At 37.1% G+C, this 21135-nt stretch overlaps 1 protein-coding gene across 3 annotated transcripts in view; it reads right to left on the bottom strand.

Annotated features, from left to right (window-relative positions):
* The window catches only part of Pals1 (protein associated with LIN7 1, MAGUK p55 family member), an 80756-nt gene that overhangs the window by 44276 nt on the left and 15345 nt on the right, over positions 1–21135 (bottom strand). Inside the window, exon 3 of one of the 3 annotated variants that reach the window (XM_048362297.1) lies at positions 5542–5631. The gene's annotated coding sequence lies outside the window, so the exon portion shown is untranslated. Of the gene's footprint in view, positions 1–5541; positions 5950–21135 lie in introns of those variants that run through there. The other 2 variants (XM_048362298.1, XM_048362296.1) reach the window with 2 other exon arrangements.

Raw genomic sequence — 21135 nt, 5'->3', positions numbered from 1 at the left:
TATCCAAATATTAGCTTTATGTATAAACATTTGATCTACATGCGTACCTAATTTACTGTTAGTTTATCTTTTTTATTAAAATGAGAACTATTAGGCTTATAATTTTTAACTCATATAATTATCAGTTATAAACAAATACAAATTCAGCATATTTAATGTTTCCATTACAAGTAACTAGCAATTTGTGTAGGAGTACTCTCGTACTAAACTTAATTTTGAAAAATCTAGAGGTAAACATTTTAAGAAATTAACTCTCAACTTTTTAAAAATAAATTACTGGACATTAAGAATCAAATATAGTGAATAATATTTCATTTTTTTCTTTTTTTTAAAAGTTTTTGATATGATGTACAGAGATGTTACAGTTTCATACGTTAGGCATTGGATACATTTCTTGTACTGTTTGTTACCTTGTCCCTCATACTCCCCTCCCCCCGTGAATAATATTTTAACCTTTTTAATTCTACAAAAATTATTTGAAATTAAAATACCTATTCAACTAAACTCAAATAGCAAAACTGTCAGAAAAGTGTTAGGAAATGTTTAAAAAAACCAAGGAGAGTATGTTTGTTTCTTTGTGCTGAATTTCAACAAGCAACTAGAAATAAGCCACAGATGGGTCTGTCCTGGAGAGGTCTAATCACATGATCAATAAGAAGGAATTTTATGAGAGAATGGCACTTTCAGAAAAGAATACAATGCAATGAAGGTAAAGCTGGATGGGACAAAGGAAACACATCCTATGCAAATAGCCACAGAACTCAAAAAGCAAGCCGGAGGACAGACTCAGAGGAGTTTTAAAACTAAAAAACGTTTACCTTGAAAGTAGTAAGAATTACAAAAGGATTTTAAACAGAGGACAACAGTCACGTTCAATTTCCTAGCAATATGATTTCCACAGAAGTATAGAGGAGTGGTGGCAAGCAGACCAGTTTGAAAGCACTTGAAAGAAATGGGGTCCCCAACCAAGACAGTGAGACTAAAGAAAAGCTATGTTCAAGAAATATGTAAACTACAGAATCAGTGGAACTTAGTGCATTATTTCATCTAGCAGGGCAAGTAGAAAAGATATAAAGGAGAAGAAAGTAGTAGTAAAGGTAACTGCAACAGCTATCACTACAGCTATCATTTACTGAACCCTTGTTTATGTGTCACACAATACATTAGTTCCCTCTTTATTCAGTTTTGCTTTCTGCAGTTTCCTTTTGTGTTGTTAACCGTGGCCTGAAGTATTAAAGGAAAAATTACAGAAAAAAACAATGCAGAAGCTTTAAATTGAATGTCATTCTGAATAGTGATGAAATTGTGTGCCATCTTGTTCCATTCTGCCCAGAATATAAGTCTTCTATCAAGCACATCCACACTGGAGATATACTCCTTTCCCATTAGTCACTAGTCTATTTATGTAGAGGAAAAGCTAACATATATAGAATTTGATACCACCCTTGGTTTCAGGCATGCAGGCAACTGTAGAATTTCTCTTCTGAGGAGAAGTAGGGAATATTCTGCTGCATGTACTTCACATCCAGTGTTCACTCACTTAAATCCTTCTGACAATTTTTAAAGTAGGTTCTAATATGTTCATTTTGTAAATGAGGAATGAGTAGACAAGATAGAAGAAAAAATAAAGGCCAATCAAATCAAAGGCAACAAGATATAAAAATATAAGGGTTAGCTGACTAAAATAGGAGAAGAATGGAAGCTATGAGAAGAAGGTATGACTAGGTTCATCTTATGAAAGGTCTTAAGTACAAATCCTTAATTCTGAAGAAGCAAGAGAATAATCATAGGTTTAGAAAGGAAGACTGATTTATACACAAATTTAAATGACTATTTACCCTTGCTGTGGTTAATGAGAGAAGATCTCTACCCATTATTCTATCCAGTAAAATTTATTTCCAATAGGGATTTAGAAATCAATGTATTCAAAGTTAATCTCCCATTTTTCTATAATCTAATCTGCTCATATTCTTTGATCTTCTTCCATTTCCAATTCTAATTAATGCCACTGTATCTTTCTAGATATTCAAGATAGAACATTTTTTAGGAAAACAGCCTCTGCATTCATATTGCTTAGGATCTAGACTTTGCCTACTCTCTTATCAAGCATTAGCTCAAATATATTCTAGTGTGGAATCTTACAATCCCACATTCTTGGTTAAGACAAGATTACAACTATCTTTGACATCCTGCTTCATCAGTCTAGAAGCTCCTTGCAGTCAAGAACTAGACTGATGAGACTGGGAATGTGGCTTAGTAGTAGAGTGTTTGCCTAGCTTGCACGAAGCCCTGGATTCGATTCCTCAGTGCCACATAAAAAATAAAAGCCCAAAGTGGCACTGTGGCTCAAGTGGTAGAATGCTAGCCTTGAGCAAAAGAAGGTCAGAGACAGTGCCTAGGCCCTGAGTTCAAGCCCTAGGACTGGCAAAAAAAAAGAAGAAGAAAGGAAAAAGAACTAGGCTGATTCATCTTTGAATCCATGTTACAACCAAGTAAACAAAAGGCTTCAGAATATAATCCCAGGCAGGCAGTATGACCCTACCCCTGTCACTCTTAATCGTTACTCTTGCTTGGGTCATAAAGGAAGACAAATGAAAGGGAAATATTAAGTTTAATTTCAAGCACATTAACTTCAAGGTGACTGTAGATAAAACAGGTAAATAATCTACTTTTACATCTCTACAGACATGATACCTAGTAGCAAGGGATAAATATTTAAGTAAATCATTCCTCTAGTCAGAGCCTCTAGTGGTTTTCAATACTACCTAAAGAATAAAGTGCAATCTCACAAGGTGAATTCAAGCTTTCTCTGTCTTATACTGTTCTTCTACTTTAGTTATTTAATTCAGCTCCTCATTTTTTTTAAGAATATAAGGAGCTGGGCATTCCTAGGCAATTTAATAGAATGGCTGATTAGAAATTATTTGCTTCTCTACCAGACAAAAACCTTACGTTAACCTCTGCCCCTATGGGAGGGTGGTGGTGGTTGGAAAATGGCATTGTCAACCAAAAATCAAAAGCACAAATCCAGCTTTGTACCAAAAGAACAACTAATAATCTCATTTGCCTATTTGTGATTTAGGATAATTTTCTTTTCTTTTTCTTGTAAGAAAATATTTTATTTTTGTTTGCTTTACTACCATTTTTAAAAATAATTACTTATTTATTGTCAAAGTGATATACAGAGGGGTTACAGTTACATACATTAGGCCATGGGTACATTTCTTGTACTGTTTGTTACCTCCTCCCTCATTCCCCACTCCTCCCTCCCCTTTTCCCTCTCACCCATGAGTTGTTCAGTTAGTTTACACCAAATGGTTTTGCTCAGCTCATTTTTGTCTATTCTTTATCTTTTTTTTCTTGCCTAAAAGAAGTCTATGAACCGCATTCCCTTTCCTCTTCTGTTTTCAAGACCTAACTCAAGGAACTAGGCATGGTGATCCACACTTATAATACAAGCTACTCAGGAAGCAAAGATCAGGGGGATTGTGATTTGAGATCAATCTGGACAAAAAAGTTAGCTGAGACCCTTGTCTCACAATAAACTGGATGTAGTAGTGGTACACGGTTATAATCTCAGCTATGAGTGAGGTAGAGATAAGGTAGACAGATTGCAGTCTGTGGTTGGCTTTGGCAAAAATCAGAGATCCAGGTGGATACTGGTGGCTCATGCCTGTAATCCTAGCTACTTAGGAGGCTAAGAGCTGAGGATCTTAGTTGAAAGCTAGCCCAAGCAGGAAAAGTCTGTGAGACTCTTATCTCAAAAAAAAACCACCAGAGGGTTGGGAATATGGCCTAGTGGCAAGAGTGCTTGCCTCCTATACATGAAGCCCTGGGTTCGATTCCCCAGCACCACATATATAGAAAACGGCCAGAAGTGGCGCTGTGGCTCAAGTGGCAGAGTACTACTAGCCTTGAGCAAAAAGAAGCCAGGGACAGTGCTCAGGCCTTGAGTCCAAACCCAGGCCTGGCAAAAAACCAGAAAACTAGAAGTAGAGCTATGGCTCAAAGTGGTAGAGTGCTAGTCTTGAGCAAAAAGAGCTCAGGGACAGTGCCCAGGCCCTGAGTTCAAGGCTCACAACTGACAAAACAAGACACTCCCCACCCCCAATTTTATGATAAAAATAACTAAAGCAAAAAAGTTTGGGTATTCTGGTTCTCAAGTGGTAGAGTATCTGCTACTTAAGCAAGCTTAAGGTTCTGAGGTCAAACTAATTCTGCCCTACCTTCCCCACCCCATCTACCCCACCTCCTGAATAATCCCCTTCCTCAAGCCATACTTCTCCAATACTTTCCAAGTCTTTCCAGATCTCTTTGGTAACAAATTAGCCACAGAACAATCCAAAAGACTAATACAAATTAATACATATGGGCCATAAAAGATTCTAAAATTCTTCCAAAATAAAATATATATACTATGCTTTATCTAAAGACTGTTACAGTATTTAAGCAGGCAATCCATGAACAGTTTAGCTCACGAATATAGTCAGAAAAAAAAAAGAATTCCAGTCCAAAAGAACTGCAATCTTTCTTAAAAAAATATATATATATATACTGGGCTGGGAGTATGGCCGAGTGGCAAGAATGCTTGCCTCGTATACATGAAGCCCTGGGTTCGATTCCTCAGCACCACATAAACAGAAAATGGCCAGAAGTGGTGCTGTGGCTCAAGTGGCAGAGTACTAGCCTTCAGCAAAAAAGAAGCCAGGGACAGTGCTCAGGCCCTAAGTCCAAGTCCCAGGACTGGCGAAAAAAAAAAAAAAATCCTTTGAGAGTTCAGAAGCTGGTAAATAAGTGAAGTAGAGAATTACCTCTTTATGGGTCAGTAATACTATCTTATGAAGACAATAGTTTACAAATTACTGGCCTAATTAATCTCTTTTCAGTCTTTCAAATAAAAAGAAGCAAGTTTCAAGGCCTATACTTTATACTCTCATCAAAATGCCTGTTCTCACCTGCTGTAGGAAGCAAAAATAATAAAAACAAAAAAAAATTCTTTACATAGTCTACGCAGCAAGAACATAAATTGTCAGGGGGCAGGCCAAAGTTGTTTCAATGCTAACTGCAAACAAATGGAGGAGAAAGGTTTTATATGCATGAACTGATTATGGGAGATGGGAGTAAAAAGATGCTGATAAGCTTCAACAAGTACAAATGATTGAGAATGGGGAAACCAAAGTAACCTAGCAGGTATTGAAAACACAGTACTAAGAATAAGAACCACTGGGAAACAAGCCAGGTTAGCAGGAAAACAATTTCCTTTGTAATAAGTATCCTCATTTTTTAGGCAGAGGGAGATAGAAAAGATGTACTTTGTATGCATAAACATGTTCACAATATATTAGAGTCTAGAATTCTAATTTTTTTTTCAATTCATCTTTCCTCCTCTTATGTAAATACCCTTTGACCAGCAGCTGGGAAGACTCATTTTAAGTGATCAGCATTCCTTGGACATTCTAAGAGGCTGAACTATTTGTTTCCATAGAAACAGCTTTGTCAGCTAACACAGGATTCAGGCCAAGAATAGTGAAAAGAACTTACATTATGCAAACTGGAAAAACCTTGTTTACTATCCTTAGTTTCTCTTCTGTATTTTTGTTTTCCCACAAAACTCAGGCTAACCTTGTTACTCTGCAAAATAGAAAAAAATGAGACAATTAATCAAGTGTAAAAATCTACAGTGTTTTTGAGGGAGATAGGAAGAAAAGAAAAGTTAAATATGATGTCCAATACTTCTTTTCCAAAAACCTAAAATTTCTCAGGACACAGTTGTGAAAATGCCCCACCACCCTAGTCTCTAATAGATACCAAATAAAATCAATGTTGCTGTTCATTAGTGCCATACAAAATGTCAAATGGTTCAGTCACACTGAAAATAATCTGGCAATTTCTCAAAAGGCTAAACAGACAATCTACATATTCCAGCAATTCAACTAAAAGGAATGAAACAAAGGAAATTATTATCTGTGCAAAAATGTCCATAGCAGCATTATTTATACTATAACCAAAGAAGAAAAAAATTCCCAATGTACAAGATGAATAGATAACTAAAAAGGTATATAGCCACACATGAACTATTCAGTTAAAAAAAATAAAGTACATTCTACAACAGAGATGAATTTTGAAAACAGAAGTTAAAGAACCCAGTCATAAAAGACCATATACTCTAGGACTCCACTTATGAAATGTACAGAATAGGCAAATCTGGAGACAGAAAACATGTTAGTGGTTGCTTATGGCTGTGGATAGGTGGGTGCGCAGGAACATTATGACAAAAATATATAAATTCCTTTGGGGAATGATGTAAAGCAATTACAGCGATGGTCATATATAATTCTGCATAAACTAATAACACTGAGTTATACACATGAAATGGATGAACTGAATGACACATATACCTTAATTACAACTTAATGCGCTTTTAAAACACACACACACACACACACACACACACACAAAATCAAGCCCAGTGCTAGTGGTTCACACCTGTAATCCTACCTACTCAAAAGGCTGAGATCTAAGGATCTCAATTTGAAGCCAGCCTGGGCAGGAAAATTTGTGAGGCTCTTATCCCCAATTAACAACCTAAAAACTATAAGTGGAACTGTGGCTCAAAGTAGGAGCATGAGCCTAGAGCAAAAAAAGCTCAGGGGCAAATCCTAGGCTCTCAGTTCAAGCCACACACCCAACAACAACAACAACAACACACACACACACACACACACACACACACACACACACACACACTGAAAAATGAAAAACTTAAAAGACCCACCTTAAAACTCCAAAAAATAACATACAAAAGCCAGTAGCTTCTGCACAAATAATGCACAATCACTAGAATGAAGACAGTTTACAGAATAGGAGAAAATCCTTGCCAACTATACACCTAACAAGGGATTAATGACCAGAATATACAAAGAATTTAAAAAACTAAACTCCCAAGGTATCAACAACCCAACTGATAAATGGGCAAGAACAGACAATTCTCAAAAGGAAACGTAGCCAATAAATACATGAAATGTCCAATATCCCTAGCCATAAAGGAAATGCAGATCAAGTAACACTGAAATTCCATCTCACTCCATCCAGCCAGAATGGCCATCATCAAGAACATAAACAATAATGAATTCTGGTGAGGCACTCTTGTTTGTGAATGTAAACTAAAACAAACACTAAACTAGTATGAAGGTTCCTCAAAAAACTACATTCATCAATACCACTCTTAGGCATAAATCTGAAAGAATTTAAGTTAGGATACAATAGTCACTTGTATACCTGTGTTTACTGCAGCACTATTTACAATAGTGAAATCATGGAAACAGCCCAGATGTCCTACACATATGAATGAGTCATGAAAATGTGTTACATATACGAATTAGAGTATTCTACTGTAAAAAGGAATGAAACTTTGTCATCTGCAGGGAAATGGAGATTGTCATGTTAAGTGAAGTAAGCCAGGTTCAAAAGGACGATGGTCACATTTTTTTCCTCAAACATATTTAAAACTGTACAGAGGATCATAATACTATATATTGCAAGGAGGAAAGGGGACTGAAGAACATGTTTGCAAATGTAGAACTGCTGAGGGGGAAAAGAGTCAAGAGGAAAAGGTTAGAAGGTGAACAATAACCAGATATATTGCATCTATGAATGAAGACAGGAAAGTTTGTCAGTGAAAGCTGTTGAAAAAACTTGGGTAGTGGAGATGGGGGAAAGTGAGAGTAAACAAGAAATACTGAATATGCCTATGTGAAATACCATGGTGAAATTCCTTTGAACAATTAGGATACACTAAAAATAAAGAAAGAACATGAAACAGATCCTGTGTTACAGAGCATGAGGAGGGTAAAGGATAATGAATATAGGCAAAGCACCTGAAGCATCATGTGAAAATGGAACAATGAAGCTGCTGGAGGGAGGAGCTATGAAAGAGACTAATAGAGTAGAGTGAGTCTGATCAATATACAACTGGTATGTAAGTATGTCAAAATGAAACCATGTCGTAGAAGTGATCAATTAAAAATAGATTAATAATAATTGGTTATTTATACTTATGGCTATAATCCTAGCTACCCAGGTGGCTGAAATCTGAGGATCATGGTTCACATACAGCCCAGACTGAAAAGTCCATGAGACGTTTATCTCCAATTAACTAGCAGAAAGCTAGCTGTAAGTGGAGCTTTGACTCAAACGGCAGAGAACCAGAGTTCAAGGCTCTACATTCAAGCCCCCACGGACAACAACAAAACAAGAAGTATTACTAAAAACATTAACCCACATCAATATTGGTAAAAATGTAAAGTGGTAAGGCCTATTTGGTAGTCTCACAAAATTAAACCTACACTTAAATATATGATCTAGTAATTCTATAAGAGAAATAATAATCTCCAATTAAGCAGAAAAAAAAGCTACAAGTGGAGCTGTGACTCGTGGTAGAGTGCTAGCCAGGGTCAGTCCCCAGGCCCTGAGTTCAAGCCCCAGGCCCAGTTATTAGAGTTAAATTCTAATAACTGAAGATTTCAACAAGGATTACTAGAGATTATAATCATATCTTCCTTCTTGGACCAAGAATAAAAAGGTAAGATTCTTGATAACCATTTGGATATCAATAAGACAGCTTCAATATCATAGAAGGTATATCTTTCTCAGACATAAACTCCAAGAGATTTAACAATTATTCTATTCTTGGAAAAAATTATATATATAAAACATATTTGCAGATGAAAGATTAGTTTACAAATTCCTATTCTCATCATATGATTTCAAGCCATACAATTGCCTTAAATGCTGTTGCATAAATAATTTCCTATGAAATTCAGCTATACTGTGAATCTGTTATTTACCAAATTTTGTCATATTTATTTCCAGCAGTAGAGTTGTGGCTCAAGTGGCAGATTACTACCACTTGCAGTGGAAAAAGCCAACTGAGAACTTAAGGCCCTTTATTCAAAAAGAATAATCCAGATTCATTGCCAAACAAGATACCCACAACAAGAACAAAAATGGACCTTTCTCTTGCACTATATACAAAAACCAATGCAAATGAATTAAAGACGTAAACCAGAAACCTAAAACTATTACAAAATATAGGAGAGAAAACGATAGATTAGTCTGGGCAACAGATGTTTTGGATGTAACCCTAAAAAGCACAGCAAAAAATGAATGAGATTACATCAAACTAAAGAAGCACAGCACTGCAATGGAAACAATTAGCAATGTTTGGAGTCAATCTCAAGATTGAGAGAAAATATTTGCAATTTACATATTGAAAAGGGGTTCATAGCCAACATACATAAGAACCTTAACTAAACAGCAAGGAAAACAAGCAAACTAAAGAACTAAAAAAACAAGGCATCAGTAGTTCACACCTATAATACTACCTACTCAGGTTTGAAGCCAACACAGACAAATCTGAGAGAATTATCTCCAATTAATCTGCAAAGCCCAGGAAGTGGAGGTGTGGCTCAAGTGATAGAGCAGCAGCCATGAATGAAAAGGCTGAGTGAGAAGGTAAAAGCCCTGAGTTAAAGCAGCTGTTCTGGCATGTGTATACACAACACACACACACACACACACACACACACACACACACACACACACACACACACACACAGAGGAAAGGATGCCTGAGTAAACTTTTTTTTTTCTTGCCAGTACTGGAGCTTGAAACCTCAATTCTCAGAACTCAGTCTTCTGAGTATTTAGGCAATAGGTGTGAGCCACCCATGCCTAGGCTCTGAATACTTTTCTCAAGAGAAAACACAAAAGTCAAACAGATATGTGTAAGAAAGCTTAATGATGTTAACCACTAGGGAAATGTGAATTAAAACTACAATATTATTTTATACTTGTCAGTAGATTAAATCTGACAATTTAATATCTGTTTGTCAAAGCAACATCTGCATTCTTGTGTGTTCACTGCAGGACAAGTCACAACACTTAAGAGTTGATCCATAAATAAATGGACCAAGAAAACGCACTATACGTACACAATGGAATACTATTTAATCATTAAAAAGAAGGAAATTGTCACTTGTTTTGGGGGGTGGGGGACAGTCCTTGGGCTTGAGGCCCTGAGCTTCTTTTTTCCCCCTCAAAGGAAGCACTCCAGCCACAGCTCCATTTCTGCCTTAAAAAAAATTTAATTAATTAGAGATAAGAATCTCATGGGCTTTTCTGCCCAGGCTGGCTTCAAACCACGATTCTCTGATCTCAAGTCTCCTGAGGAACTAGGATTACAGTCATGAGCCATTGGTGCCCTCTGGAACATGTTACTTTCATAAATATGGATAGACTTGGACAGTATTGTGCTAAGTGATTTAAGCCAAGTACAGAAAGGCAAACACCACATTTTCATCTAGATGTGGCAGAGTGCAGAATGGTGGTTTCAGAAGGTAGTGGGTGGGGGAGTGGGAAGATGGCAGCCATAAGGCAAAAAGTCTCTGGAAGAAAAGGAATACATTTTTGCATACATAGTGAACATAAGAGCATTCTATGTTTCAAAACTGAGAATTTTTAGTGTTTTCAACCATAAAAAAATGTTTAAGGTATGAGAAGAATCTGGTGACACAAAAGAGACTAGACTCTGAAGATAAAAGGAGAACAATAAATCCCAAGGTGGGTTGGGAGGCAGAAAATAACAAAAAAAAATGTAGCAGAAAAAAAGCAGGAAGGAGTTCTAAGCTAGTTTCCCTAATTGGGATGGAGGAAACTAAGACATCATTAAGATCACAAAGATATATCTTTGTTTTTATATTTGTGTTAAGATACTGGAGCATAATGGTGATTAGTCCTTATTAGCAATTACCACAAACACAAGGTTGTGGTTTGACAATTACAAGAGTCTGTTGCCAAGTTTCCTTACTGAGTGGAAAAGAAGTGTCCAAAAACAATGTCTAAAGCACTGAAATCAATTATTTGATAACCGAGACATAATGTGCCAATCTACTAACCAGGAAAATACATCATAACCCAGCTACCATTCAATTTTATGTAACCTATGAGAATTCACCAAGCAAAAGGACATAAGAGTTTGAGGGCTGGGGATATGGCCTAGTGGCAAGAGTGCCTGGCTCATATACATGAGGCCCTGGGTTCGATTCCCCAGCACCACATATACAGAAAATGGCCAGAAGTGGCGCTGTGGCTCAAGCCTTGAGCAAAAAGAAGCCAGGGACAGTGCTCAGGCCGAGTCCAAGCCCCAGGACTGGCAAAAAAAAAAAAAAGAGTTTGAGATTTCTACCAAAATTTACCCTAAGATGCATATGCAGCAGCAATAAATAAATAAATAAATCACTATATTCACAGCTATAATCTGAGCTACTCAGGAGGAGGATATATCTCAGGACTGCAGTTTGAAGCCAGTCTAGGCAGGGAAGTCTGTGAGACTCTTACCTCCAATAAAGCATCACAAATGCTGCAGAAGCAGACCTGTGGTTCAAGTGGAAGACAGCCTTGAGCAAAACAAAATAATCAGGAACAGTGCCTGAGTTCATGCCCAGGACTGGCATTTGTGCAAGGGCGCATACTCTGACACTCTGACACACACACACACACACAGAGTTCATGAATAAACAGGTAGCATGTCTCCCTCTAAAGCTAACAAATCCACAACAAAGGACTTAATTGATAATGAAGAGAAAGAAATTGCAAACACTTGAAAAAAATGTCAAGAATTATCAATGAAACTAAAAAGGGACTGTATAAGCAGCTGAACAAATTCAAAAAGAATACAATTAAAGAATTCAAATAGCTGAATGAGATAAGTAAGACAATGAAAAAAGAATTCTACACAGGTACAGAAATCGTGAAAAAAATACTGGAATCTCAAAACGAAGAGCTTAATAACCCAAACAAAAAACTCAGCTGAAAGCCCCAATAATGGAATAGAACAAGATGTAAAATGGTTCAATCAGGGATCGAAGATACAGTGAAGGAATGAGATCAAACAAAGATGTTGAAAAACAAAACAAAACACTAAAGGACTTAGAAGACTTGTTGGACTCATCAAAAGATCAAACCTTTGTTGAAAGCCAGGCACTAGTGGCTCAAGACTTATATTCCTAGCTATTTAGGACGCTGAGATGTAAGGATCACAGTTTAAAGCCAGCCTGGGCAAGAAAGTCCATGAGACTCATCTCCAATTAACCACAAAAAAGCCAAAGTAGTTTAAGTGGCAGAGCACCGGCCTGGAGCCAAAAAGCTAAGTAACAGCACCAAATTCTTGAGGTTCAAGCCTCAGTATACACATGTACATGCGTGCGTGCACACACACACACACAGACACAATTAAATTTTAGCTGAGAACTAGTGGTTCATGTGTATAATCCTAGCTACTCAAATGCCTGAGAGCTGAGGATTGTTGTTTGGAGCCAATACTGGCAGACAAATCACCAGGACTCTTATTTTCAATTAACCAGAAAAAATCTGAAATGGAGGTCTGACTAAAGTGGTTGAATGCCAGCCATGAGTGAAAAAGCCAAACTAAAGCAGAAATCTCGGAGGTCAAGCCCCAGGTCTTGAATAGACATAATCAGTGAAAAAGTACTGACTGTGTTTTTCAAGTGGTAGAACACCAACCTAGCAAGGAGTGTGGCTCAAGTATCAGTACTGAAAAAAAAAAAAAAAAAAAGACAGGCTAAGGGCTTAATGATCCAAGTCAGGCACCTGGCTCAAGCCTTATCCAGCTACTTAATAGACTGAGATCTGGGGATCCAGATCTTAGTTCAAAGTCAGCGCTGAAAGAAAAATCTGTAAGACTCTATTTCCAATTAATCATCAAAGAATTGGGCTGGAGGCATAGTTCAAATGATAGAGCCCCAGCAGTGAGCAAGCAAGCTGAGAGAGTGCAAGGCCTAAGTTCAAACACAGGTAACCATTAAAAAGTAAAAAAAAAGTTTGTTTTTTTAAATACCAAGATCTGCTTACTGTCTTCAAGTAACACACCTTACCACGCATATGTAGCCTTTAAATGAAAGAATAGAAAATGATATCCCAAGCGAATGGAACTTGAAAACAAGCAGGAATAACTATACTCACATCTGACATCAGAAATCAAGTCAAAATTAGTTAGCAACAAAGATTAGTTGTAATATATAGTTTAAACAAATGTTGGCAGTGAAGTAGGGAAAAAAGGAACTCTACTGCACTACTGGTGGGAATGTAAACTAATACAATCACTCTGGACAGCAGTCTGGAGGTTCTTCAAAAAATTAAACATAGATCATCCCTATGACCTAGACCTACCACTCCTAGCTTCTACCCTGAATATCATGAACCAGGATATGATAAAGACATCTGCACATCCATGTTCACTGCTGCACTGTTCACAATATCCAAGATATGGAAGCAGCACAGATGCCCAACAATAGATGAATGGATCAAAAAAATGTGCTATTTATATACAATAGAATTCTACCCAGTCATTAGAAAGAATAAAACAATGTCATTTTCAGGGAAATAGATGGAACTGGTACAAATCATGTTAAGTAGGGTAAGCCAAGTTCAGAGAGAGACAAATGGCACATGTTCTCTCTGATATGCAGAAATTAAATCTAAAATACACTCAGATAAGATAAATTACACAAGATTCTAGATACTCACACACAGGGAGACCAAAAAAGGATTTCTTAGGAGAGAAACACAAAGGTGCAATGCCTACATGCCTCTTCATAGTTACATAAAATAATATATATATATATAGAAATGAACTCCAACATAAAGAAACAAGAGATCTTTCTCCTTTTTTTCTTTTTTTGATTATTCTGTCTTCTTTTCCTTATGTATGTTGTATTCAAGCACATATCTTTAGGAGGGTTGGGGGGAAGGTACAGAACTCAAGGGATGGAATAGTACAGCAGTGGAACTCACTGAACATTGATGAAAGTGAATATACAACTCGTGGATGGAGATGGTTAAGAGGGAATGGGAGAAAGTGAGGGAACAAAAGACTGTACAAAAGGAAATATACTCATTATCTGATTCATGTAATTGTAATCCCTCTGTACATCACCTCTATAATAACAATAAAGTAAATTAATTATAAAAATGTATTAGTTTAGGCTGGGAATATGGCCTAGTGGCAAGAATGCTTGCCTTGCATACATGAAGCCCTAGGTTCAATTCCTCAGCACCACATATATAGAAAACGGCCAGAAGTGGCACTGTGGCTCAAGTTGGCAGAGTACTATCTTTGAGCAAAAAGAAGCCAGGGACAGTGCTCAGGCCCTGAGTTCAAGCCCCAGGACTGGCAATCAATTAATTAATTAATTAATTAATTTAGTAAAGGGAAGAATACATCAAGAAAATATAGTTGTAAATACATATGCACAAATAATGGACACTCAATTTCACAAAATATTACCAGACATAAAAATGCAATTAACAGTCACTTCAATATTTTATTCTTATTAAAAAATGGGGTTATCTAGACCAAAAAATAAAAGACCAGAAATACTCAGTTGCATCTTATCAGATCATAATAAAAATGAAAATAGAATTCAATAGCAAGAGAAACTGCAGAACTTACACAAACACAGAGTTGAGCAACACATTTTTGAACAATGAAACTGTAGATTTTAATTTAAGAAAAAAACTCTTGGAATTAAATGAAAAAGGAAACAACACATCAGAAACTATGGGACACAGAAAAGGCAATTCTAAGATGTAAGTTTATAATGATGAGTGCTGACATGGGCCATTGTGGAGAGGGGAGGCACTGGAGATGTATAGGGTAGGTGTCCCACAGAGGGGGATAGAAAAAGAGAGCCAGGCTGCAAGAGGCGCCTCCTAGAGTGGAGCAGTGCCCGAGCCTGAGTAGAGGCCTGAGGAAAAGAAGCTTGCCCACTTGGAAATTGCAGCTGCTCCTAGTCAGTCCTAAAGTAGCCCAGGACAAGTCAGTTGCAGACAGACTAATAGAACTCCTTTGTCACCTTTGAAGGTTGCCTCCATGGATTTTTTCTCACTCTGAGGTCACTACAGTAGCACTGAGATACAATCAAAGCCCCTATGATTTTTTTTATAGCCCCTATACTTCCAATAGTCCCTATACTGTGTGTGAGAGAGAGAGGAAGAGAGAGAGAGAGAGAGAGAGAGAGAGAGAATTTGTTTTGAAATGAAAAGAAAAAATTCTCTACTCATTCATATCAAACACAAAGTTCAAAGTCTCTAGAGACCACACATTAATAGCAGGAATTGGTCAGGAACCAAATAGTATCAAAGGTATCAAATGGCTGGTTATTTGAACTGCCCCTTTATCACTTTCAACTCAGTAATAAAAGATTAAATATACCCAAAAGGCTAGTAACATTTTTGAATAAGGCACTAGTATAAAAGGTAATAGATACCATTTTCAAACTAGCTAGAAATGAGGTTTTAAAATGACCTGTAATATAGCCTTTCTGTATATGGTGAGCAATCAAGAATGCATGAGGTCTGCTTGGAGAATAGATACAGTCTAGATAAGAAACAGAGCCAATGTAAGAGATAGAAGATAAAGACAGAGCTGACTCTAAATACTAAGCTAAATTGTTTGAATTTTCTCCTGTAACCCATAAGGATGTAGATTTCTGAGAGGAACATAATGGCTTTTTACAAAGCTAAATCTATACTTTAACCAGAGTAGACTATGGGAAAATATAAGTACAGCAGCCAATAAAGACCATGTTTTAATACTTTATACAAGGAAGGACAAAGGAAGTAGCAGAAGGAAGTAGAAAGGTATAACGTCAAACAATGGTTACTACAAAAGATAATGTGACAGTATCTGGAGACCAGGAAGAAAATACAATTTTAAAATACTGAGTACAGGAAGAAAATACAATTTTAAAATACTGGGTATAACAACTGAACCTTTGAGAATTATAAAACCTGAAAACAGGAAACCATTGGAGATTCAGGTCACCTCCCTATCCCCATCTCTGGGGAGGGGAGGATGAAGATAATATTAGGAAAAGACAAATCTCATTTTCAAGTACTGCATTTAAAGTGAGAATTTTAGCAGACTGCTAATTGCTAAATAGGACTATAAGAAGATGAGTTAGAAATTACTGTTTGCAAGTAACTTACATATTCATATCTTAACATCTGTGAAGTGCTTTGGTTTCTACAACAGACTTCAAGTACATTTCCTAGTTTTAGCTCTACAATTTCCCTGAAAGGTGGCAGGTCAGATAGTCCTACTTCCCAAATATATAAGCAATGAAAAGTCAAGTCACATAGGTAAAATGTAATAGCACAGAAACTGCAATCCAGATGAGTGAATGCGTATGTGGATCTATAATGCCATGTTACATTTCTGTGAGATGGTACCATGCTGACTACATGCTTACTTCAAAAGTCACACAATTACATTATATTTCCTTTAAAACACAGAGAAAATACTTTCCCTAAACAGATTTTCATTATATGTTTAGTTAATACACTACATATTTACTTTATCGCCCAACTGTGGTAACATTTATTGTTCAAAGTTCTTATATATTGAGCTAACCAAAGCACCAAAGGCAGACAGGTGGAGAAACATCAGAAATATGTGAGTTTTCCTACTACATATGAAAAATAAAACTAATATACCAATATTCCAGTTTCCTAAAGAGGAAAATAATATATATGTATATAATATGTATATATGTCATGTTTTCTTTACTGCTCTATTTCAGTACATATCTTAACTGAGATAACTGTTTTTTGTTTGTTTTTGTGCCAGTACTGGGGCCCTGGGTGCTATCCCTTAGCTTCTTCATTCATAGCAAGTGTTCTACCACTTGAGCTATACTTCCACTTCTGGCTTTTTACTGGTTAAGTGGAAACAAAGTCTCACAGACCTTCCTGCCTGGGCTGGACTAAAACCACAATCCTCAGATCTCAGCTTCCCAAATAGCTAGGATCTTAGGCATGAGCACTGGTTCCTGGCAAGACAACTTTTTAATAATAAAATATTTACAGCTGGAAAAATGAATACTCTAAAAATACAAGAGACCAATATATTAGATAAGTCAGCTAGCATCCTGTGGTAAAAATTTAAGTAGCTGGAGCACCCAACCTGTAAAATTCCTAAATATATTTACCACAACCTAATTCCCATTATTTGCTTCCATAGTATCTTACATATACCCCATATATTTTTCTTTAGGCCACTACCACTATCTCTTGCCTGGATTGCTCAACTAGTCTCTCTCTTTGCAGACTATTTTCCATAGTATTCTCAGATGAATTTTCCTCAGGAGACTCTATTACCATAACAGTGTTCCTTTGCAAGTTTGTTGCCTTTTCCTTTTTAAAGTTATGGGTTTATCATTTTTGTTGTTGTTGTTGGTGGTGGTGGTAGTGGTGGTCATGGAGCTTGAATTTGGGACCAGGGTGCTGTTCCTGAGAACCCAAGGCTAGTGGCTCTGCTACACTGAGCCACAGCTCCACTTCCAATTTTCTTGTGGTTAATTGGAGGGAAGAGTCATGACTTCCCACCCAGGCTGGCTTGGCACCACAATCCTTAGATTTCAACCTCTTGAGTAGATAGGATTACATGTACAAGCCACCAATGCCTAGCTAGCATTTATCATTTTTATACTGTGTTGAAGAATGGTTATTTCAGAATAATGAAATTATTTCTGAAAGGAAGTTGGTAATAATTACTATTGTATCTTGGTAACTATTCTTGTAATATGTGAACTTTGCATTGAAGATTTTTAACTTACTGTGCAGCACTAATTGACTAAGCCAAGCACTGTACAGAATGCATTACCTCATTTAACCTCAAAACAGTTTCCTTGTTTAATTCTGTACAATATACAAACTTTGTCCAATGTCAAAGATAGCTGAACTTGAAGTCTGTTTGACTTTGGAGCTCTTTGAAAATTATTGTGAAGCACACATTTCAAGTTTCTTAGCCAGACATATGGCTCCCCTGACTTAGTTCAACTTAGTTCACACTTTATTTCTCCCACTCTTTCCCAAACTAAACAATTTGCTATACAAGCCTTGCAATTTCCTACCCTCACAGACATGATATATTGTTTCTTTACCCAGAAAAAATTTATCTTCCCTGTTCAACCTTTTAATCTGTTAACTCTTTCATTAAGTATTTTATGAAATCTTCCTTAAACCTGCCTGTTCTCTTCTAAAATCCACCTGTCTAGGGTACCTAGTCTATATAGTCAGACTTCTGTACCATTTACTTTCTACCTTGAAATCTGAGTGCTAGTTTTATTAATTTAAGTAGACCGCAAATCCTCTGAGGCAGAAATACTATCTAATTCATATCTCATGAGCTCATACAATTACAACACAGTAGTCCTCCCTGAGCCACAGTTTCAGTTACTCACTGTCAACAGGGTGAGTACAGTATAAAACATCTTGAGAGGGGCTGGGAATATGGCCTAGTGGTAAGAGTGCTCGCTTTGTATACATGAAGCCCTAGGTTCGATTCCTCAGCACCACATATAAAGAAAAAGCTGGAAGTGGCGCTGTGGCTCAAGTGGTAGAGTGCTAGCCTTGAGCAAAAAGAAGCCAGGGACAGCGCTCAGGCCCTGAGTCCAAGCCCCAGAACAGGCAAAAAAAAAAATCTTGAGAGACAAAATAGCTCACACTTGTAATCCTAGCTATTCCAGAGGCCGAGATCAGGAGTATCACAATTTGAGGCCAACTCATAACACTTAAAAAGCTTGTCATGGTGATGTACACCTATCATTCCTAAGTTACACGGGAAGTCACAAATAGGAAGATCAGGGTCCAGAAAGATCCTATTCAAAAAATAAGGAAAGCACGAGAGTCGGGAGGCATGGCTCAAGTGATGGCATGCCTATTTAGCAAGCACAGTGCTCTGAGTTTAAACTCCAGTACCCCATATATATCTTAAGAGGTCACATTCACAGATTTTTTTTTTTTTTTGGCAAGTCCTAGGGCTTGAACTCAGGTCCTGGGCACTGTCCCTGAGCTTCTTTTGCTCAAGGCTAGCACTCTACCACTTGAGCCACTGCACCACTTCTGGCTTTTTTTGTTTTTGTGGTTCTGAGGAGTCCAGCCAGGGTTTCATGCCTGCTAGGCAAGCCCTCTACCACTAAGCCAGATTCCCAGCCCCATATTCACATAATTTTTACCACAGTAAAATTGTTTTATAACTATTGTTAATCTCTTACTTCCTGTATGGAGTCTAACAGAACCACATTCCAGTCTGAAATCCTTAAGTATGTATGCAACATTAAGAAGCATTAGTATATCTTCATCCCCATCCCAGGAAATTCTCCTCATATTTCTCCTCTTTCTTCATCTACCCTTCTCTTCTGAAGAGGCCCTCAATAGTTTCCTGAAAAAGGGAAATGTACATGTAGGTATTTTGACCCTTTATTTACTTGATACTAAGCAAGATCACAACCTGGGGGTGGTTTTATTTCCTTGCTTCCAATCTTTTACCCAGCCTCTTTCCCATGCCACCTCATCAAAGCTAGGAAAACACTCAACACTGAGCTACATTCCCACTCCCATTTCTCAACTTCTAATGACTTCTGGCTCTTTGTTGTCCTCCTCAAGGAGATAGTAAGAATGACCCTTTTCTTCCAACTGTGGCAAAAGAACATACACAATACTGGTTTCAATTACTATCTCTACGAAAAGAAGACAACAGACCTCATAGTTCCTACCTTCCAACTTATGTACTATCTGGATATTTTACAAAATATTCATCCCTAAAAAGTGTGAGTTGCCTGCATAATATAAGAAAAAAACCACAGAGATAATACTTTTTTAAAAAAAAAACATAGAAAATTTAAAATAACAAGGGGGACACTAACACTTCAAAATACAATGTCAAGGCTTGGGATATGGTTCTATGATAGGGTAATGATCTACTAGGTGTGAGGTCGTGGGTTTGATCCTTAGCACTGCAAAAAATAAAATGTCAGGTTCATAATTCTGATTCCACTGATTCTTTTATTATGTCAATAACTCACAATGACAAATACTCAAAGAATCTTAACCACTAAATTCAGATGGTTATGGCTTTGTTCAGAATGTGTCTCCATTTCCTCTAGTTTCCATTGTTCTTCATTTCTGAACTATTTGCTCTAACACAGACAAGTCTAAAGTTTCAAGCCTCTAACAAAGCATTACGAGACATTTTAATTTCTGACATTAAGTGCTTTACTTGATTAGAAGCAAAAATATGTTCTAAAGGCCATGGCTCACTGGCATGCAAATAAAAAAACACCAGAGAAGGGAAAGATATTATTTAAAATGAAAAAATACCAAATAACTACTTATGAGTTATTAAAACAGGAATACTAATCAAAATGAAAACAAATAGTGATTTATACCAGGAGTTATCTGACTAGACTGAAGCATAGAAGTATTTCAGACTAAAAATAAGGAAAGGAAAAGAATCTGACAAGAAAAAGTAAAGAGAATAAAAAGTCACAAATTATCCTCTTGTATCCCCTTCCTGTGGTTGAACCCACACTACCACTGTATCTTATCTAAGTACATTGAAAACTGTACATACTGGTATTAGAACTAGGAAAGTGAAAGGGAATATCAAAATTGAGAGACAAAGGATAAAAAGACAAATGACTACAAAAGTAATACTTGCAAAACCACTTGGTGTAAACCAACTGAACAACTCAAGGGGGGGAGAGGGAAAGGCGGAGGGGGAGGGGGAATGAGGTAGGAGGTAACAAACAGTACAAGAAATGTACCCAAGGCCTAACGTATGAAACTTAACCTCTCTGTACATCACTTTGACAATAAATAAGAAAAAAAAAAAAAAGGAAAGTCACAAATTTACGATCCACTGGATCCCCTCCTTCCCTCCCCCTTTTCCTTCATTTTTTCCCTTCTTTGTAGTACTGAAGTTTTGAGCTCAGGGCCTTCTGCTTGGTAGGCTGGCATGCTACTATACCTCGTCTATTTTACTGGTTATTTTGAAGATGGACCCTAGTGAAATGGGCTGGACTCAACTCATGATCCTACAGATCTTAGCTTCTTTAGTATTTACCAAGGCCTGGGCAGATTCTAATAAACATTACTAGCTCATGCCAGTATTACAAACTGTCCCAAAGAGGGGAACAGGAAAAGCTCTCTCTGTAGGACAGACTATTGACCAGACAATGCCTTCTAGGTTGCTCTTTTAAAGTGATGTCAATG

Source organism: Perognathus longimembris, chromosome 14 (assembly GCF_023159225.1).
Source record: "Perognathus longimembris pacificus isolate PPM17 chromosome 14, ASM2315922v1, whole genome shotgun sequence".
NCBI classification, from domain to species: domain Eukaryota; kingdom Metazoa; phylum Chordata; class Mammalia; order Rodentia; family Heteromyidae; genus Perognathus; species Perognathus longimembris.
Note: the sequence above shows the minus strand (reverse complement) of the source record. Positions and strands in the feature narration are given on the sequence as shown.